Source organism: Octodon degus, unplaced genomic scaffold (assembly GCF_000260255.1).
Source record: "Octodon degus isolate 3935 unplaced genomic scaffold, OctDeg1.0 scaffold00020, whole genome shotgun sequence".
In the NCBI taxonomy this organism is placed as follows: domain Eukaryota; kingdom Metazoa; phylum Chordata; class Mammalia; order Rodentia; family Octodontidae; genus Octodon; species Octodon degus.
Genome location: NW_004524596.1, coordinates 18,513,003 through 18,531,808, shown reverse-complemented (window position 1 = coordinate 18,531,808; position 18,806 = coordinate 18,513,003). Strand labels below are relative to the sequence as shown.

General features: G+C 37.9%; 1 pseudogene; it reads left to right on the top strand.

The window, feature by feature from the left end:
* The first annotated feature begins 765 nt into the window (after positions 1 to 765).
* Positions 766 to 18,806, top strand: part of LOC101570094 — a 40,328-nt pseudogene continuing 22,287 nt past the window's right edge.

The window sequence follows — 18,806 nt, the reverse complement described above, 5'->3', positions numbered from 1 at the left end:
TTTTTCCTGGGAACATGTAAGGTTATGGGAAGAGGGGAGTTGTAAAAGACAGAGAGAGTAATGCCTAAAGGCCTCTGAGAAGAGGACAGATGTGCTCGTTGTTGGGTACAGCTAGGATGGCCATGAGATCAGGCCTTAAAATGGACATGTACAGACATTTTACCATGACTATGTTGAAAGGGAGGAATAATGAGATGACAAATGATGGGTCTGAGTCCCCTCTGATATTTGGGGACTATTAGGTATTAGAGAGTGTAGGGAAAGGCTGTAGGATTTCTGAGGCACACCAGTGTAGGAATAACATGTGTGGTGTGAGTGGGACTAGAAGTGTCTCAGAGTATGTGGTCAACAGGGGAAGGGAGAAGGAGGAACTGGCTGTGCATTGAGGTTAGGTATATAGGATGAGCACTGTGGGGTGACAGATAAGAGAGACATGGAGCTTTTGAATGAGATCTATCCCCATGAGAGGTATGGAGTGGTTTGGATTTATAAGGAAATTATGAGTGAAGAATAGTGTCTGGAGTCAGCAGGGAATGGGTCTGTCTGAAGGTGTTATGTAAGTCAGCAATCAACAGACACTAAGGAGACTGTAGGTCTAATATAGCGACTTTAGAACTCAGGAACAACACTATATTTGGTGTCTGTGTCAGAAAGAAAAGTTTTTTACCTGAGATGTCCAGCAAGATTTGGGACTCTGAAAAAGATATCTTGATGTTGGCTATGGACCCCAAGCTCTGTTGTTTCTCTTCAGCAGCAAGATCAAGCATGTCGAGTATTGATGGATCTGACTACAGCAAATTATCCTGTGAGGGCAGTGACCTTCGAGCTTGTAGATGGATCTACAAACCTACAGTCCCAGTAGTGGCTGTGGGTTGGGGCAGGCTTGTATCCAGTGTCCTTTGCCACACCTTCAGGAAGAGATCAAGTGGCCGCACTGTTTAGACTCAGCATTACCTTGTTAAGGTTCTACTTTGATGGGAGTCTCGAGACTCACAGCCAAAAATTGGCACATGTGTATAATTAATTTTGGTCTCTATTATTAAAGACATGAAAAATCAGATTAAGTAAGTTTTCTTGTGAGGGTTGAGGGCTGAGATTTGTCTTTATAGCTTGGCATAATGTCAGGAGCAGATTGGAATATAAAGTAGAAATTAATAACAATTCTTTTTTCAGGATAATCTGGGTTTATATTTGTACTTGATTATTAGATTTTTATATGAGTATTAAGCACCTTGAAATATAAAGTATGACCATAGAACTATTATTTCTTATTAACCACGGACATTTTAGCAGTTAAATTCCTGCAGAATGTTAACAGACAATACTAAAACTTTTACAGAGAATATTTGATATCAACAGTCATACATAGTAGTGTCACTTAACAGTCATAACAGAGGAAGATGAAATTATCATTTAAATGATGACCCATGTTGGCTTGACATGACCCTCTTATTATAAATAACCGAAAAGCATGAATATATTTAATGTAGCAATTTTATTTTAAAATAACTTATTTTAATTTTTTTTTTTGCTTTTATCTAATGACCAAATAATTGGAAGAGTCTTCTAAGGAGATAATTAGGGGCTCTCCACTGATGAACAAAGGTTGGCCACCCTCTATGCACCAATCAAGAGTCCTGTCCAACAATCTCTTCCCATTTTAATGACTTTTTGTTTAATTGTGAATTAATATTGACATTATTTAGACCAGCTGGTAACTCAGGAGAAGGTATGCTTTTAAGTCTATATTTTAAGGTTTAAATAAAAGGAGGAACAGTTGTTGACCTAACAACAAACAAACACATACAGGACATACATGAATGTCTTTATAAAATCAGAGTGCACTCAAATATATTTCTGGCCATGTTAAATTACGAAGACCTGTTTAAGTTTGTAATTATGGGAGACTAGTCAGAAGTTTTATAAGTCAATTAGCAGAGATCTCTTATAAAAAGAATTTGAAAAACATGAAAACCTCTTATTTATAGTTACCAAGTTGAGTGGGAGCTAGCAAACTGAGCAGAGTATGAGGATTAGGCACAGTGCCACTGAGGAGCACAGAGAGCTCACAAGACCTGGACTTGCAGGCTAGCGAGAAGGCTATAAAGGGAGACGTGGGAAGCTGTGACTTAGGGTCTCTTTGTTGTGGCTGTAACAGGAGACTGTCTTCCCAGGTGGCTGACGGGCAGGAGGATGATGGTAAGCAGCAGGATCAACTTGTAAGGGCAGGATAGATGGCCTCTTATCCTGTGGTCTGCTTAATAGTAGAGGGAGGGCACATGCTGTTGGAGGGAAAAACATGTTGTTAGTTGTTTTCATAAATGAAAGGAGGTGACGGAAAGGCAGGGGAAGAGGGAGCAAAGAGAAAGTGAGAGTTTAGCCCCTGAGAGTTCAGAGGTCAGAAGATAAAGCAGATACTGCAGCTTTAGGTTCTGGTAGTAGCCAGTAGCAGCCAGTGGTAGGGGCACTGGGGGGCTGGGGGAAGCTGTAGTGGCAGTAGCAGGTGGCAGCAACTGTGGTGGGGGCAAGGGCTCCAGTGGCAGCTCTGCGGTGTGAGGTTAGTGGAATCTGAGAGAGAGAGAGAGAGAGAGAGAGAGAGAGAGTGGGTGGGTTGTGGGTTGTGGGTATGGGAAAGGAAGGCTTTTAAGGGATTTTTAACCATTTGCTGCTGCAATATCAGGAGTTTTAAGGGGTTAAAATGTTTTTTTTTTTTGTCTTTTAAGGAGTTGAGAATGAATATTTTTCATGGTGACAGAATTTGACTTGAGTTGGGCTTTAAGACTTGGGGGTCATCCTCAGGGACAGGTGTGGCTGTGTCACCTCAGAGCATCTACCAAGGAATGTGAACACAGTCTATTCTAACCCCTGGATGGAAAGAAATCTGGGCATGGCCTGCAGTTTTGGAATTGGGAGGGGGAGCCACTCATTCTTAGCAGGACACAAGGGTAGTAACTGCCAAGGACAGTGGGACAGCTTCTCCTCAATCTGGGACTGGAAATCTTGGTGGGACTGAGCTCATCTGGACTGATGTTGGATGTAGGCTGGCTGCAGTAAATAGGCAGGTTCCAAAGGAAAGAATCTTGGTAGATAGGCAGGGGTCTTAGGACTGGGGAATTTTTTCCCCAGGAGCCTCACATGCTGTCCATTCAAGTTACAAGGTGGGCAGGTGCTCGGTAGGGGTTTGGCTAAGTGTATCTCTTGGGGGATATAAGACAGGCAGAGTTCCTGGTGATTGCAGAGGCGGAAGAAAGCAAGGTAGGGGATCTTGGACTATTTTCCATTGTGGTGACAAAAGTTATCTAAATTAATGAAGGTGTCACAATCAAGAGTTCCTGGGGTGAGAACAGAAGTCTCATTGTCCAACTTGTATTGTGACCAGGCTGTTTGGCATTTGATTTTGCGATTGGAAAAGCCTCTAATGACAGACTTATGACAGTCTAGGACAGAAGAATAGTTTTGAGAGGGTATTGAAGAAGAATTGCCCATGGTGCTAAAAAAGATGTAAGGGTGGATAAGAGGAGACTGAAGGCAACAATCGTGTTGTGGGAGTCCCAAAAGGGATGTGGGGCCGAAGCCCTCTAGGCAGGCAACCTCAGTCTGAAAGGAGGCCAAGTGGTGAGAAGGAGTAGCTCGGCAGGTCAACAGGACTTCGTACAGTGGGGTCAGGGCTGGCTGAGAGGTACAGAACCAGGAAACAAGCCATCCAAAGTGGGGATAGTCACCCACAGGGAGAAGTTAGGATGTAATAGAAAATTAAAGAACAGAAAAGGACCTTGGTATCAGAGAAATTCTGGAAAGAATGTTGAAAGAATTCTAAAGTTATCCATTCCAAGTTCAAGTTGAAGGAATTACAGGGGAGAGGGCTGGATACAGAGGCAAGGTAGTTATCCAAGAATGACATTTGCCTTCAAGATGTGTAGAGAAGAAAGGAGAAAATGAAAGTATAGAAAGTGATTTCATCTGGGCTAAAGTTGGGAAAGGAGCCTTGGAGACATTTGTAGTTGAGAAATTGAAAAGAGTTTACTGTAGGCAGCAAGTCCCCAGGGAGAAATGACCCTCTTTGGGTCCCCCCCACCAACAAGCTGTCAGTGGGAGAGGTTTGTATTTTAAGCTACGTTGAATGAGGGATACTCACAGTTTTAGGTGTAATGAATGTGGTTAAGTCAGCAAGGGAGGTCTGAGGCTCATGGTTCACTCAGAAGGGCTGGCAGCAGATCAGGGCAGAGCCCTGGTTAGGAGGGACTGGCAAATGCCTGTGCCATCCTTCCTGGGTTTTCAGCACCAAATGTAAGGTACAAACCCATGCAATCGAACAGACCAGTCATTCTGACACGAGTAGATTTATTGGGGGCACCAAACAGGCTGGCTGTCTAGTGGATCAAGACAGCAGCAAACAAAGGAGGGACAGGAGACTCTACAGAATCTTTCAAGGAGGGTCTATGGGATGGAACAGCTGAGGAAATGTTAATCTTTTCAGGGCCACCTGGTCTGTGGGGGGACTTTTGATGTTAACAAGGAGAGTTTTTGTGTTTTCTTGTCCAGGTTAGAATTAGGTGGATTCATTTTGTGGTTGTGGGCTTGGGACCAGGAGTTTGGGGGCAGGGTGCCTGGGAAACTAAGAGGGAAGTGTTTGGGGCAGGGTGTCTGGGAAACTTTGAATCCTGACCTATTAATCAGATATAGCTACTGTACATCTGGTCTTAGGCATTTTGTGTAGTATGCAGTTCTAGGTGAGAAAGAGAGAAATTGGGGGAGTCACTCCCTTCCCTTCATTCAACCATGAACACAACACCAGACTAATGATTATCTGTGTTTAGACATAGGAGGTCATGATGCCCAAGGCAGCAGACCATCAATGCCAGTAAGAGACAGAGTGGCATCACCTAGATTCAGAGATATCTGACCACAGTGAGCAGCACCTGGAGGTATAAGTGCCTGGTCCTCTAAGTACAGGAGATCTGAGTTATCAAGAATTCATTTTCTTCTTCTTTTTCCGCTTTAGCCTTCTGTCTGCTCCTGCTGTTAACATCCTGTGATCTTCAATAAATGTAGCTACTTACTACTCACTATGAGGTGCGTGTTTGACAATTCTTTCCTTGTCCAAAACATAGACTATTTTTGGCCCATTCAACTGTAACAACTCTTCTAAAAGTAAGCATAATGTGCATTGAGTACTCTGAAACCCCTATTTACTTTATTAGGACTTTTATTCTCATATACAGCTAGATTTTGACCAGATTTCAGCCCATGTTTTGTAAATTCCTTTTTAAAAAAATACATTTCTCCTTGCAGTTATTCTAACATGTCTTTTCTCAGTGGAATGAAATATAGTTTTTTATAGTTCTCTATTTTTTCTTACTCTGCAGTGTAGGATATAAATGCTAAGGTTATGAGGTTTTCAGGCTATTTACATTGTGCTACTATTCTTTCATAAAATAGCATTTGAGGCAAAATTGCATCTGTAAAGTAGAATCTCCCCAAACATAAAAAATTTTCTTTAGCATTAAGTCTTCTCTAAAAGTCGATATTACTGATTAATTGGGTAGAGTGACAGTGTATGAATGCTTCAGATTAAGTATTCTGATTATACATATTTTAGAAACATTTGACTGAGATTAATAAGGATATGTTTCAAGTCGGTTTAAGATGCATGTTAGGTGGAGTCATAAAAGCTTGGAAGGCTACAGCATATAAGAATAGTTATTTCCACAGTTCCATAGTCTCTTCAAGTCTTTTTCTTTCTTGCTTTTTTCTATTGGTTCATGATGTTGTGAACTACAACTAACTGCACTGTAAGAAGTTGCTTATATCCATTTCAGTTGTCACATTCACAAACAACACGTTTTGAGCAAAATGAGAATTCTTTCACTTTGTATATTCTCTCTCCAAAGACAATTTTTCTTGAAACTTTTGAGTCTATTGCTATGAGCTGTGCATCTTTGGTCACAGTAAGATCATAGTTCACCATGCACCAATCCATGTCAGGATATTGATGATAACCCCAAGATCAATCATGTCACTCTTTTCAGCTTCTGGGTATTGATCCACATCTTCAGTTAACTGAAATCTATTAGGAAGAGAAATGGCAAGGGTGTTGGTTACTTGGACAAACAACATGCTTGCAACAGTCATCCAAGAAATTTCAAGATATAGTTTCCCTTCAAAGAGCATGCTGTAGAAAAGACAGTATTATTAAAGTATAGGTGTAATATGACAACATTTCCATTAACAGGATCATTTTGCAAATCTGGGAAAACAGTCATAGTATATGTGATGGAGTAGTCATATTGGGAGAGATAAATACAGCAGGATTTTCTATAAAGGTCTGAAAGTGTTTCAGGAAAGTGAAGTAATGCTCAAACACAAAGAGTGAACAGTAAAAATAGAAGTATGCAAATTTCATTACTATTTATCTCACTGCCCCTTCCTTCAGAAGAAATTGGGATTCTGCCTGGAGTCACAGTATCAGAAATGAACATCCTTATGAAAGTGGCTCTGGCTGTGCCCATGACATAGGATAGTGAAAGAGGCACTGAGAATTAGAAAAATGGTCCTCAAAATCATGGCTATGAGATATAAAGCATCGTATACACAGAGACAAGGGGAAAAGAAAACTGGACCTAGATCAAACTCAACCATGACAATCTTCAGTCAGTTGACTGGAAATTCAGAGTTATGTGAGGAAAAAAATATGGTTTGTAGTGCACACACATTGGTTCCATTCATGACTTTCATTCGAGGAACGTGAACACTTAGACTGCGTTCAAATCAGTATAGATATCCATGTGGTGTCTGTGATTGAAACCTAGTGCACCCTGTGTACATATGGAGCATACCGTCAGCACACACTTGCGCCTCAGCACTGTGTCCACTGCTGGATGACATAGCAACACTTTGTGTACCGTGTTTTAGATCATGGAGAGAGCAGGAATGCTGCCTCGGTTTTAATCTCACATTAAGTGTGCAGTGTTTCCTTTCATGAGTAATAAATTAGACTTCTTGTGCCTTCATTTTATTGTCTGAAAAATGAGAATCATGATAGTACCTATAACCACATGTTGTATGGATTGTATGCTAGACAACTTTTTAATTTGAGATTGCTATGGTTAATGAAATTTTAGAAGTTTGTCTCCTCCCCATTTGTCCAGAGGTCAAGTAATACATATAATTATCTCTTTAAAATGTCAGCCACACAAAATGAGATTACTTTTTCTAAGCCAACTTAAATATATGGCATATGGAATTTTGTATACTTTTATTCATTTATATTTTACATCTTCTATAAAATTACTATGGATGGGTGGTTTTATATTAGTTTTTATAAGGCAAAACAAAATACTATTAGCTATAACATACAGAGTGAAATATACTTAATGATCTATGAATAGTGCTTGAATTAAATTGAAAGTATATGATTGTTAACTTTTTTGAGGTCTCATATGGCAGGCAAGAGTGATATATGAGTACATATATGCACTATTTACAGTGGTATATACCAGCGACATGGGTACATCATCAATTTAGAAATACCTTTGCATATACTCTTTTCCATGGTAGAGTGTATATGTTTATTATTATTATTATATGTTAAGAAAATAGTATAAAGGATAAATGAAGGGCAATGCTTTATCAGTTATATTAGGATACAGTTCTTTTGTTGCTTTTCATGTGGTTTCTCTAAATTCTTCAGGTTCAAATCTTAAGATCCTGCTCATCAATCTGAACTAACCACGCCCACTACATCTTCACAGTGATAGATAAATATTCCAGTTCAATCTATCAATTCTTATGGCTTTTCTAATCACTCTAATTTAGTTTCCTCCAATAGTATAATTATAAGATTATATTATACTTTAATTATTCTTGAACTTAATTATTTATGCATATTTTGGATTTTAAAGAACAAGCTGCAGTTTTCCTCCATGAAATGTCTCTGTTTTAATTATTTTACAATGTGGTGGTTTAACTTGGTGCTTCACAGAATTTATATTATTTGATTAGAATTATGGTGTTCAGACGCATGAATTTTTTCCTCATTTATATTTATTTTATTTGCAATTTAGTATAATCCACACAATCAAATATTTTCATTATAGTTTTGTTTGTTTGTTTGTTTGGAACTGGGGATTGGACTCAGGCCCTCACACTTGCCAAGCAAGCACTTTTTCTACTGAGCCATCTCCCCAGCCCCTATAACTTATTTTTTATAGGTCAAATGTAAATATTCTTGTTCCTTAGAATTAGAAATTCTATAACTTCAAATTCAGTTTCTTGCATCAGGAGCACTACATTTTCCAACAGAATATATTTTCCTTGTGGAATTTTTCTATAGTCAAAATACTATTTCAAAAATATGTGATTAATTTTTAGCACAATACCTACAAAATCTATTAAAATGTTCCTATTTGAAAGCAAGTCATATTAGTCATATGTTCTTTTTTAAAATTTTAAAAGTTATTTATTTATATATTCATTTATTTATTTGGTACAAGGTCTTGGCAGCTCAGACCCGTAGTGATCTTCCTGTCTCAGCCTCTCCAGCACTGTGATTACAGGCATGCACCACCATGCCTGGTTCTGGTGGCTGGCATGGTGCACCCCGGGGTTCCGGGGCTGGCAGGGCATGTGGTATTGGGGATTGAACCTGAATCCTTGTGCTTACCAGGCAGGCACTTAGATTGCTGAGCTATCTCGCCAGCCCAAAACATTGCTAATTTAAAACATTAAGCATTTTTCTAGTCTACAGCTATAAACTCTAATATCAAATTCCATGCTTTTGTTAATTGCACCTTAAACTTACTCTAAAATTTTTATTACACTCATACCTAAAAGGATCAAAACTCTTATCATCCTAATGATTCATTAAAAAGTGATGCTATTTGACACCCTGAAATTTTATCTAATTAAAAATATTCTGAATACACAGTGTACTCAGTAGCACAGTGCCAGTTAGTTCTATTTTTAATTTTTGAAACATGTCTGATTTGGCTGTACTATTTATATACTTTATATTCCCACAAACGCTGTGTATCCCACTCCTTTCTAATTGCCTTTGTAAGCATTTGCTAATCTTACTCTTAGATCGTAACCATTCTCATTGAACTGAGGTGATAGTTTCTGTTTTCAGCCTCTCCAGCACTGGGATTACACACATGTGTCACCACGTCCACTCACAGTGGCTGGCTGGCTCTGTGGGACTGGGGGCAGTGCCGCGTGGCATCTGGTGCCAGGGATCAAACCCCAGGCCCTGCACTTGCCTACGTAGGCACCTAGCCTGCTGAGCTCTCTCACCGCCCTTCTCTCCTGGCTTTGACTTTTGTCGGCCTGATGATAAAAAAATGTTGAACACTATTTTTTCACATAACTGGACATTTGTATGCCTTCTACTAAGGTAAAAAATTAGTTTTGTGCTCATTTAAAAATCATATTTTATTTTACTATTAAATTATTTGTTTCCCATATATTTTAGATATAACCCATTTCCAGAAAGTGAACTTGCAGACATTTTATTCCATTCTGTCTTCAGTCTGTTCAATGTTTCTTTTGATATACTGAAACCTTTTGATTTGTTCTGACACATTTATCAAATTTTGAGTTTGTTTTTTCTTCTTTTTAAATTCTTGCCCTAAACTTGGTGCCCAGACCAAAGTTATAGAAAACTGCCTCTGCTTTTCTTCCATGGCTCTATGATTTCAAGTCTTTAACTCAGTTTTGAATTGATTTTTATATATGATGAGGGATAGAGGTGTAGTTTCATTCTTCATGTAGGTATGTATTTTTTGTACTATTGGTTGTCAAAGTATATAGGAAGTCAGTGTGATGAAGAGAAATCTGATTTGCTGAGTTTATTGCAGCACTCTTCAGAAAAGTCAGATAGGAATTCAGTCTGAGGATTCTCAAAGGGTAAAGGAATAGAGGAAATATTAAAGACATGTGCGTATATAGACACATACAATAAAGATGTGTGTGTGTTCAAAGTGAATCAAAATCAATAATAAAAAAGAATGAAATCTTGTTATTTGTGTAAAAATAAATGAACCTGGAAGACACAATGGTAGTTGAAGTTGCACAGGCTGACAAAAATGCTGTGTGGTTTCATTCACACATGGAATTTATTACAAAAGTAATAAATATTTAAGATGATAATAAATGAAATATGCTGATCAAATGTGCACATTTTAACTATTTGTAAGTCTCTCTAATTGCAAGTAATTTTTTTAATGTATTTAGTACAGACTCTATAGGGTCTCACTACACAGATCGGCCTTGTAGTGGTCCTTTTGTTTTCAGCCTCCCAAGCACTAGGATTAAAGGTGCACACCACCACATCCAGCCTCAGTGGCATCTCAGCACATCCCAGGGACATGGCCTACATGGTATGTGGTGCCTGGGATCGTACTGTGGTCCCTGCACTTTGCCTAAGCAGGTGCTTTAGTCCATCGAGCTTTCTGGCCAGCCTTGCAAGCAATTTCTAACTGCTCTTAAATTTGACAATGTTTATGCAGAAATAATTGTTTTATCAGTGGATGCACTTTCTTATTTCTTTATTTTTCCTCATATTAAAAATTAGTATTCAATTTTATGCAAAAATACATACATTATACTGGACTTAAAACTATGTGCAATTATTATGTGTAAATTAAATTTTTAAAAAATCCTGAAGGCTTCTTGGTCTTAGCCATCTGAATTTACCATGAAATATTTCTAGAAGGCCGGCCAAATAACTCAGCAGTCACAGGGCCAGGGGTTGCATCCTCAGGCCTGCAGTGCCGGCTCCCACCCTGGTGCACCCTGAGATGGCAATTGAGATTGGGCATGGTGGCAGATGCCTGTAATCCCAGCTCTTGAGAGGCTGTAAACAGGTGGATCACTACGAGTCCGATCTAGTAGTGAGACCCTGAACACCCTGTAGACCTTTCCCCAAAATTATATATATATCTATATATATATATATCTATATCTATATATCTATATCTATATCTATATCTATATATCTATATATCTATATATCTATATATCTATATATCTATATCTATATCTATATATATATATATATATATATTTCTGGAGACCTAAAGAGTAAATAAGATCCAAAAGGTACAATAGACATTTTGAAATGGGAAGAAACTGTTCAATAGGAAAGAGGAACTAGAATGGGGAAAAAAGGATAGAAAGGAAAGGGAAAATAGATATGAGGTAGCTAAGATAGTTATGGTAGCTGAAGCTGCACAGGATGAGAAAAGTACTGTATGATTTCATTCACATATGGAATTTTAGAAAAACCTATCTTGCAGAAGTAGTTTCTCTTAATTCATTGAAAATAGCTTTGTGTTAATACCAAATGGACCATTTTTTGTACTTATATTCTTTACTCTATTTTGTAGACAAAAATTTACAATGTGCTAAGTACTGTTATTCTACTTTTGCTTTGCAATCTTGTTTTATTTTTTCTATAAAATAAAATAATTCAAAATAATTATTGATCAATAGTTCTATTTATTTTTGTTTTGCTTCACTGTGTCTTTGATACTCGTGATGCCAGCAAGGATGTACCCTGGCAATTAGTGGAAGTGCTCACGCTTAGTTGTCTCCCCAGTCTATCACTATGTCATCACAGTCCACAGCGAGGGTTACAGGGCAGCAGCAGATGAGGAAAGCATGGTCTCCATCTGCTGCTCCCAGCTGCAGGTTCTCTGCCCTCCGTCCTTCCTGCTGTGCTGTCCTGCAGGGCAGAAGCGTTTGGAAAGGCAGCCAGTTGGTCCCTGAAATGCTAGCTGTAGAACATATGTAATAAATACACTGATGGCTTTTTGCAATAGGATTATACCAATCCTTGGTTTCCTGTGGTACAATTAATCACTATAAAATAACTTAGGGAAGAAAATAGTTGTTCACCAAGAAAAAGAATTTGGGTAAAGCAAGGAAACAAAATTGAAAAAAAGGCAAATGCCTCACACAGTCAGTAAGATAAACAGCTGCAGCAAAGATGGTAATAAGAGAGAAAGTTTAATTAAACCAGATGTTTTAAAGTATGTAATTTTAAAATGATATACAACATTGATTTTTAAATATAAGTGTAAATAAAAAGGCTATTTTGGAAACATAATTAAAACTAAAAAGAAACAAAAATAAACTTAGGGAAAACAAAATTAAGATGGTAGTCAATAACTGACTTTGCTTAGACAACAAAACATTAGCTAGTGAAGGGAACTTTTCCTTCATTTTGCAATGTCACTGCTGCTTAAATAAATATGTGTTTAACAGAGTTCCATAGAAGTTTCAATATAGATGGAGTATAATATCGTTGAAATGCCTAGTAAAGCCTGAGTAAACATCAGAGAACATGAAACTAAAAATGAAATTTCCTATTTATAAATGCAATTCAAGTTTTTCTAGCTAATGCTTTCAAGCAATTATAGTATTCAGGTACGAGAAAGCTCAGTGGTGAGTCTAATTCAACAATGTATTTATTTAGATTCTTGGTTTTCTCAGATTTCTCATCTTAGCCTAAATTCGATCCCTACTTGTACTATCAGTCTCCTTCCACCCTGAAACTAAGTTCAACTTTATCACCTAGTCGAACACAGACCCACGTGTATCTCTTTTTGATCTTGTGTTTCCTTCACTAATGTAGTACTGCTCCCCACTTGGATCTTATTATGCTAACTTCTGTCAAATCCAGTAATTGTCAATTTTGGGACTCCTTTCTAGGCCCTCTACAGTAGAAACAACTTTTGAAAAAGAAAGAGAGATGGAATGAATTGGGAGAAGTGACAGGGAGAGACAAAGCAAGCTGGGTTTGCTTCAAAACACACAGTGTAACTGCATCCTGTCAGGGAGCCTGCATATGCAGCAACCCTGGGAGAGACACGCTGGAGGACCTAGTTGTTTCCCTATGAATTTTTATCAATTTGATACTTCAGTTAACTACAGTTTTAGTATGTATACATTGTGCTCTAAAATAAAATTGCTGTTAGGTACTATAATTTAGAAAAGCCAGTCCCACACCAAACATACATAAAGGACAGTGTGGTCCAGGATTAACTAGAACACTGTTCGGTTTGTGCTTAGCTGTTCCCCCAAAGCCTCATGCCGTGCAGTCCTGGGGCAGCTTCTGCAGCTTGTGATTGATTATTGTGGGTGAGGATGCTGTGCCTGCCTTGAGGCGGGTAATTTGCATTACAGTGTGAGAGAGGCTAGCTCGCTGCCTGAGCTGCTGCCACTCCTTTTGCTCCCTGCTCTTTGCCACCACCATGAAAGTTGCTCTCTGCCATGTGCTATTCTGTCTTGAATCCAGCTGAGTATAGACTGAAACCTCCAGTAACTATGAGCTAAATAAATCTTTCCTTCCTTCATTTTGAGTGTCAGGTATTTGTCCCACAAATGAGAGAAAAGTAACCAAGACAAACACAATTAGAATATTCCAAGTAAGTAGAATAATAAGATTGCACTACATTGCTGGAACTGACTGAATGTTTCCCTGATATTAGACTGCCACTCACAAACTCTCCCTGCAAACATGGGGGCAGTAGAGTTATAAAATGAAACTATTCTCCTGCTCCAAAGTGTAGGTATATAGAAGCAACAGTTCCCCACTCCCAGGGGGAAGCCTTTCACAGAGAAGCAGATCTCTTCACAGCTCTGTTATACAATTGGTTAGGAGGATTTGCAATCTGCCAGAAGATGTCAGCTCATTGAACTACCAAACTCAAGCACACATCACAAACCACAAACACTGACCAAACTATTACTTAACATTTGAGCACCTAAAATTGGTGATACAAATATATTAGAGTAGAAGTTTCCAAGAAAAAAATAATAATGTTATGAAAGTAAAGTAGTCTTACAGGGACAAACACTGAAGTCCTACCTGCCCCGTGGGAATTCCAAATAGGACCTAGTGAAGGAGTCCCCATGAGGACTATGTCTGGGTGTTCAGGTGCATCTTGCATTGAGTATGGGAAGACTTCGGAGTGACAGCAGCTTAGTTCCGAAGCCCATCCCTGGGAATGGCAACAGTGCAGGCTGCCACACCAGCTTCAGCACGGAAGCCATACAGGAGGAAAGCAGTCTGAAGAATACGTAGGAGTTCGTCAAGAAACTAAGCAAGTTGGGCTGGCCAGATAGCTCAGTGGATGGACAGGGTTTTGATTTCTGCTGTGTCATGCTGACCCCACCCCCGGGATGCACTGAGACAGTGACTGAGGCCGGGCTTGGCAGCGTAAGCCTGTAATACCAGTGCTTGGGAGGCTGAAAACAGGAGGCTCACTACGAGTCTGATCTGTGTAGTGAGAACCTGTACTAAATACATGAAAGAAAGAAGCTAATAAAAAGGGACAGTACCACATCTGCACCAATTATGCCAACGGGAGCATGGACAGTGCCTGTCCATAACTGGATTTCATGAAACTTGCAACATCAAAAACTTTTCTGGGGCTGGGGAGATGGCTCAGTGGGATAAGCGCCTGCCTGGCAAGCACAAAGTCCTGAGTTTGACCCGTGGTACCACAAAACAAAACAAGACAACACAAACAAAACCTTTTCTGTTGGTATAGCCAAGTGTAGCGCTAGCATCTGCATTCCCTGGACTGTTGGCCAGGAGAAGGGTTACTTCAAAGACTGCCGCCCCTCTGCCAACTGTGACGCCTCTACAGCGACAGAAGCACTGGTCTGCATCTGTGTTCTCAATGAGACTGGCGATGAACCCTCCCAGTACAAAAACTGGGGAAGGACAGGACAGAGTGTGGGGAAAAGAGCTGTACTTATGTATGTAAGCAGGATGGTTTGCACAACTGTACTGTGGATTTCTGCTGGTCTATGAAAAAGAGCAGTTAATTTATTTTGCCTTTTTTAAGAATCGTTTTCCTTTTTCTCTCTTCTTAATTTCTTATATATTTTTTCTTCTTTCTTCTTCCAATTTTGCATGCATATGTCTGGTAACATGAACAATTAATTTTCAGACAATAATATTGTGAAATTCATATTTTTAGTGAAATTCTGTATCATTTGTAGTTTTTCCATTTCAATACTATTTTGTATTCTCTTTAAAAACTTAGAAGAAAATATAAAAAACTAAGTGGACTAGACTGGCTGCCATTGGCACCTCCTACTGCTCCCTCCAGCTCCTCCCTGTCTCCCTCTTTGACCCCACATAACTCAAAGGTTGCAATGTAATTGTCTTCTTCTTCCTCGAAAAGAAAAAGCAAGTAAATATTTTTGTCAGTGACATTCATAAGTCTGATTTATATGAAACAGAAAGAGGGCTCACTGGTATAAAAAAGAAGAGAAAAAAAACAATGACAAAAATTTAAAAAAGCTACACTTAGCACAATAAGCACTCTGATACAAATTGGTCAAATTTAGAAAGCTCATATTGGGAGACTAAAGGAACCATGCTTTCACTGTTTACCAGGTATTGAAAAGAAGTCAGAAGTTGTTTCTATATTCCAGTTAGTACCAGATAAACAGGAGTGTCTTGGTATTATAGTTATTGAATCTGTTTTAGTCTGTGTTAGCTATTTGAATTTGGACCATATATTTAACTCAATGTACATAAATGTTTTCAACTGAAAATAACAACCAGACAACTATGTCTAAACTGTGGTGGGTTTTGATAACTAAATGAGTTCATACATATAAAATGCATAAAAATATCTAGAAAAGAGAAAATTATTATTATTATTTTTTTTTTTGTGCTGAACAGGGGATTGATCTCAGAACCTGGCACTTGCCAGACAAGTGCTTAGTCTACTGAGCTATCTCCCAGGCCTCAAGAAATTATTTTAGTAATTTACTTTTTAAATTTTTTTATAGTATAAAATATGTAATCCATCTGGGATTTAATTTTGTTTGCATATTGTGTGAAAGGTTTAATATATTCCTTTGGTTTGTTTGTTTGTGTTTTAGGGAGGTGTCTATAGGATGTTTAGTGTCTCACTTCTAGATCAGACTCCCAGTGATCCACCTGTTTACAGCCTCCCAAGAGCTGGGATTACGGGTGCATGACACCACACCCATTCTCAATTGCATCTCAGCATGCCCCGGGGGCAGGTCCAGCAGAGCAGCTTCAGGGATTGAACCCCTGGGCCCTGCACCTGCTTGAAGGTGCTTTAACTGCTGAGCTATTTGACCAGCAATACTTTCCTCTGGTGCTTCACAGTTTGGACAGAAATGTTAACTCATGCCTAGTCACTTTGTGTGTGTACAGAAACATTTTGGATTTCTATCTCATAGGATATTTTATAATCTGGTTTTGGTGCACATGCATACACAAACACATGTATCTTCTACATACTGTCCTAATCACTGTTTACTTTCACTAGTCTGATTTTCTAAGTATTTTAAGGACTTGCTTTGATGAAATTATAGTACAATTATACATGCAAAATCACATCATTTTTGGCTTTGATTCCTTGAAAATTATTTTAAAATTACCTCTCAAGTTCTTGAAAAATATCTAAGAATTGGCTTACTGCAATTATATATAATATATGTATTATATATTATCATACATATCTATGATATATTAAACATGATATATAATGCAAATATATGATATATGACAAAAAATAAATCAGAAACTTTGAGATCCATATGAGCACAAGGATACTTCCTATTCATTCTGTATGACATATAATTAAAATTACTGTACATTAAGATGCAGTAGTGCTAATGATACAGGGGAATAAAACTCCCAACTGAAAAATACGTGGGCCAAGTTCATGTTCTTTAAAACTAAAGAATGAATTTTAGGCACAATTGAGGTTAAGAACAGAATATATTTATTGAGGGAAAGAAAGCTTTTGTCTGAGAGGGGCAGAAAGGGAGCTGAGGGGTTGCCCGGCATGTTTCTTTTCCAGGGAATTTTATAGCAGAAAACCATGTGGTGAGGCAGGTTGAAGGTAGAGAACATGGGAACTCGATACATGGGTGTAAGGTGGGACAAAAGTATGGTTAGCCTACGGGATTACAGGTACAATTGCTCAGATAAAATTGATTGAATCTAGCAACAAATGGGAATGCAAGTCATGTAGCAAGAAGGCAAGAACACAGAACAGGGGCTTTTCCTATAGAGGGCTGTGTCAGTGACTCTTCCAGTCATAGTCCTCAAGGTGAGAGACCTATTTAGAATATCAATCCCTGATGTCTGTCCTTAGGGAGGTATGCATTTGATCCTTTGTCTTGAGGTCTGGCCCACAGCAGGGGTATCTGTCTCTCTAACAGTTGAGAGATATCTGGCCTTCCAAACTGCCTCCTTCTGAGGCCCTGGCCCTGTCTGACTCCCTATATTGCTATCTAACTTAGCTGCCAGCAGCACTAAAAATCCTTAACAATTTTTATTTTGTATATGGTAATACTTTTTTCCTAGATATGTACATATTGTTTTATATGATCCAAATATTCATTTTTTATTAGATATAAGCTTCTTGTCTGCCATCTTTATTGTTCTACATAATATAAAGGAAAGTGAGTCAGAGCAGAGGATTCCTAGGGCTGAGATCACATAGATAGTAAGTGGAAGATTGAAAATCATGGCTTCTACCAGCAGACATCTAAAGTGTACCTTTTATTAATGCTTTACTATCGTAGAACCAGTGCTCATTTCTGTAATTGGTTAATTAGATCAGAGAATTTCTTTTTCTTAACCAAACACTTTCACAATCTTTATTATGTGCCTGGAGTTCACATACACTAGTTGCTAAAGTACTCTAACTACTCTTCTTAGGTGTTGGAATCATAGGGGGAAGGTGCTATATTGATTTTCTGAATCTAGCTGAGTTTTATAGCTGTTTCTCTAGTTCTGTAGGTGATTATATATGGTTTGTACCAGTGTTCACCATATTTTTTGAAGTGATTTTCTCTTAAATGTTTGTATTTGAGGAACTTTTTGAGTTTTATAAATATTACTATATGTCTACAAACATTTATGCATTTTAACAAGTTAATTATTACATTCATAACAGAATATATTTGAACTGGATAAAATTTTGAACATCACTTCTTTAGCAGTGTGAGTTTCTGAATATATATTGAATTGAATGCTTCATCTTTTTTCTTTGATTATAAGCAAATGCTTCAGACCAGTAGTAGAATGGTCTCAGTGGGGTTTCTGTTATCTCTCACACCCAGAAGGCATACAGACTGCCAAGATATGTATTAAATGCAGTCAATACTGATTTTCAGGGAAAATAAGGACTTTCATTTTAAAATATCTTTGTGTGGGAAAAGAAAATTAAACAGGAATAATGAACATTAAATTAGCTTTGAGGTTTTTCCTGTTATGTGTATTTTTTCCAAATGAATTTAATTATAGTGTTTTCATATTTTATCCAATGAAGAAAAAAGATAAAATCCTAAAAGAATACATCTGTAGACTTTGTGATGTGTTTTCAAAATTGAAGACTTTGAGTAAAATAGAAAACAAATAACATTTACAATTACATTGTAGACCATAATCCAAAGTATTTAGACAAAGTAGCAATCTTAAAACTTAGATTTGTCATATATTTTTGAGTTACCTTTCTTAAAATTGCTCTAAAATAATTAGAACAAAAGAAAAATAACTAATCTTCATTACACAAAACTCTGAAGTGTCACAAAATAACTGGCAAATGAAGCATTATATTTTAGTGGTCTTAAATCATGAACTGATCAAAGTTATTTATAAGAATGCTGTTAAAAGTTAACAAAAATCATATTATGAATTTCATTAAGTTATAAAACACATGCCATTCTCTCTCTCTCTCCACCTCTTTCTTTCAACAAATAGTTAAACAACTAAAACATTTTCACTACCTTAAAAAGGT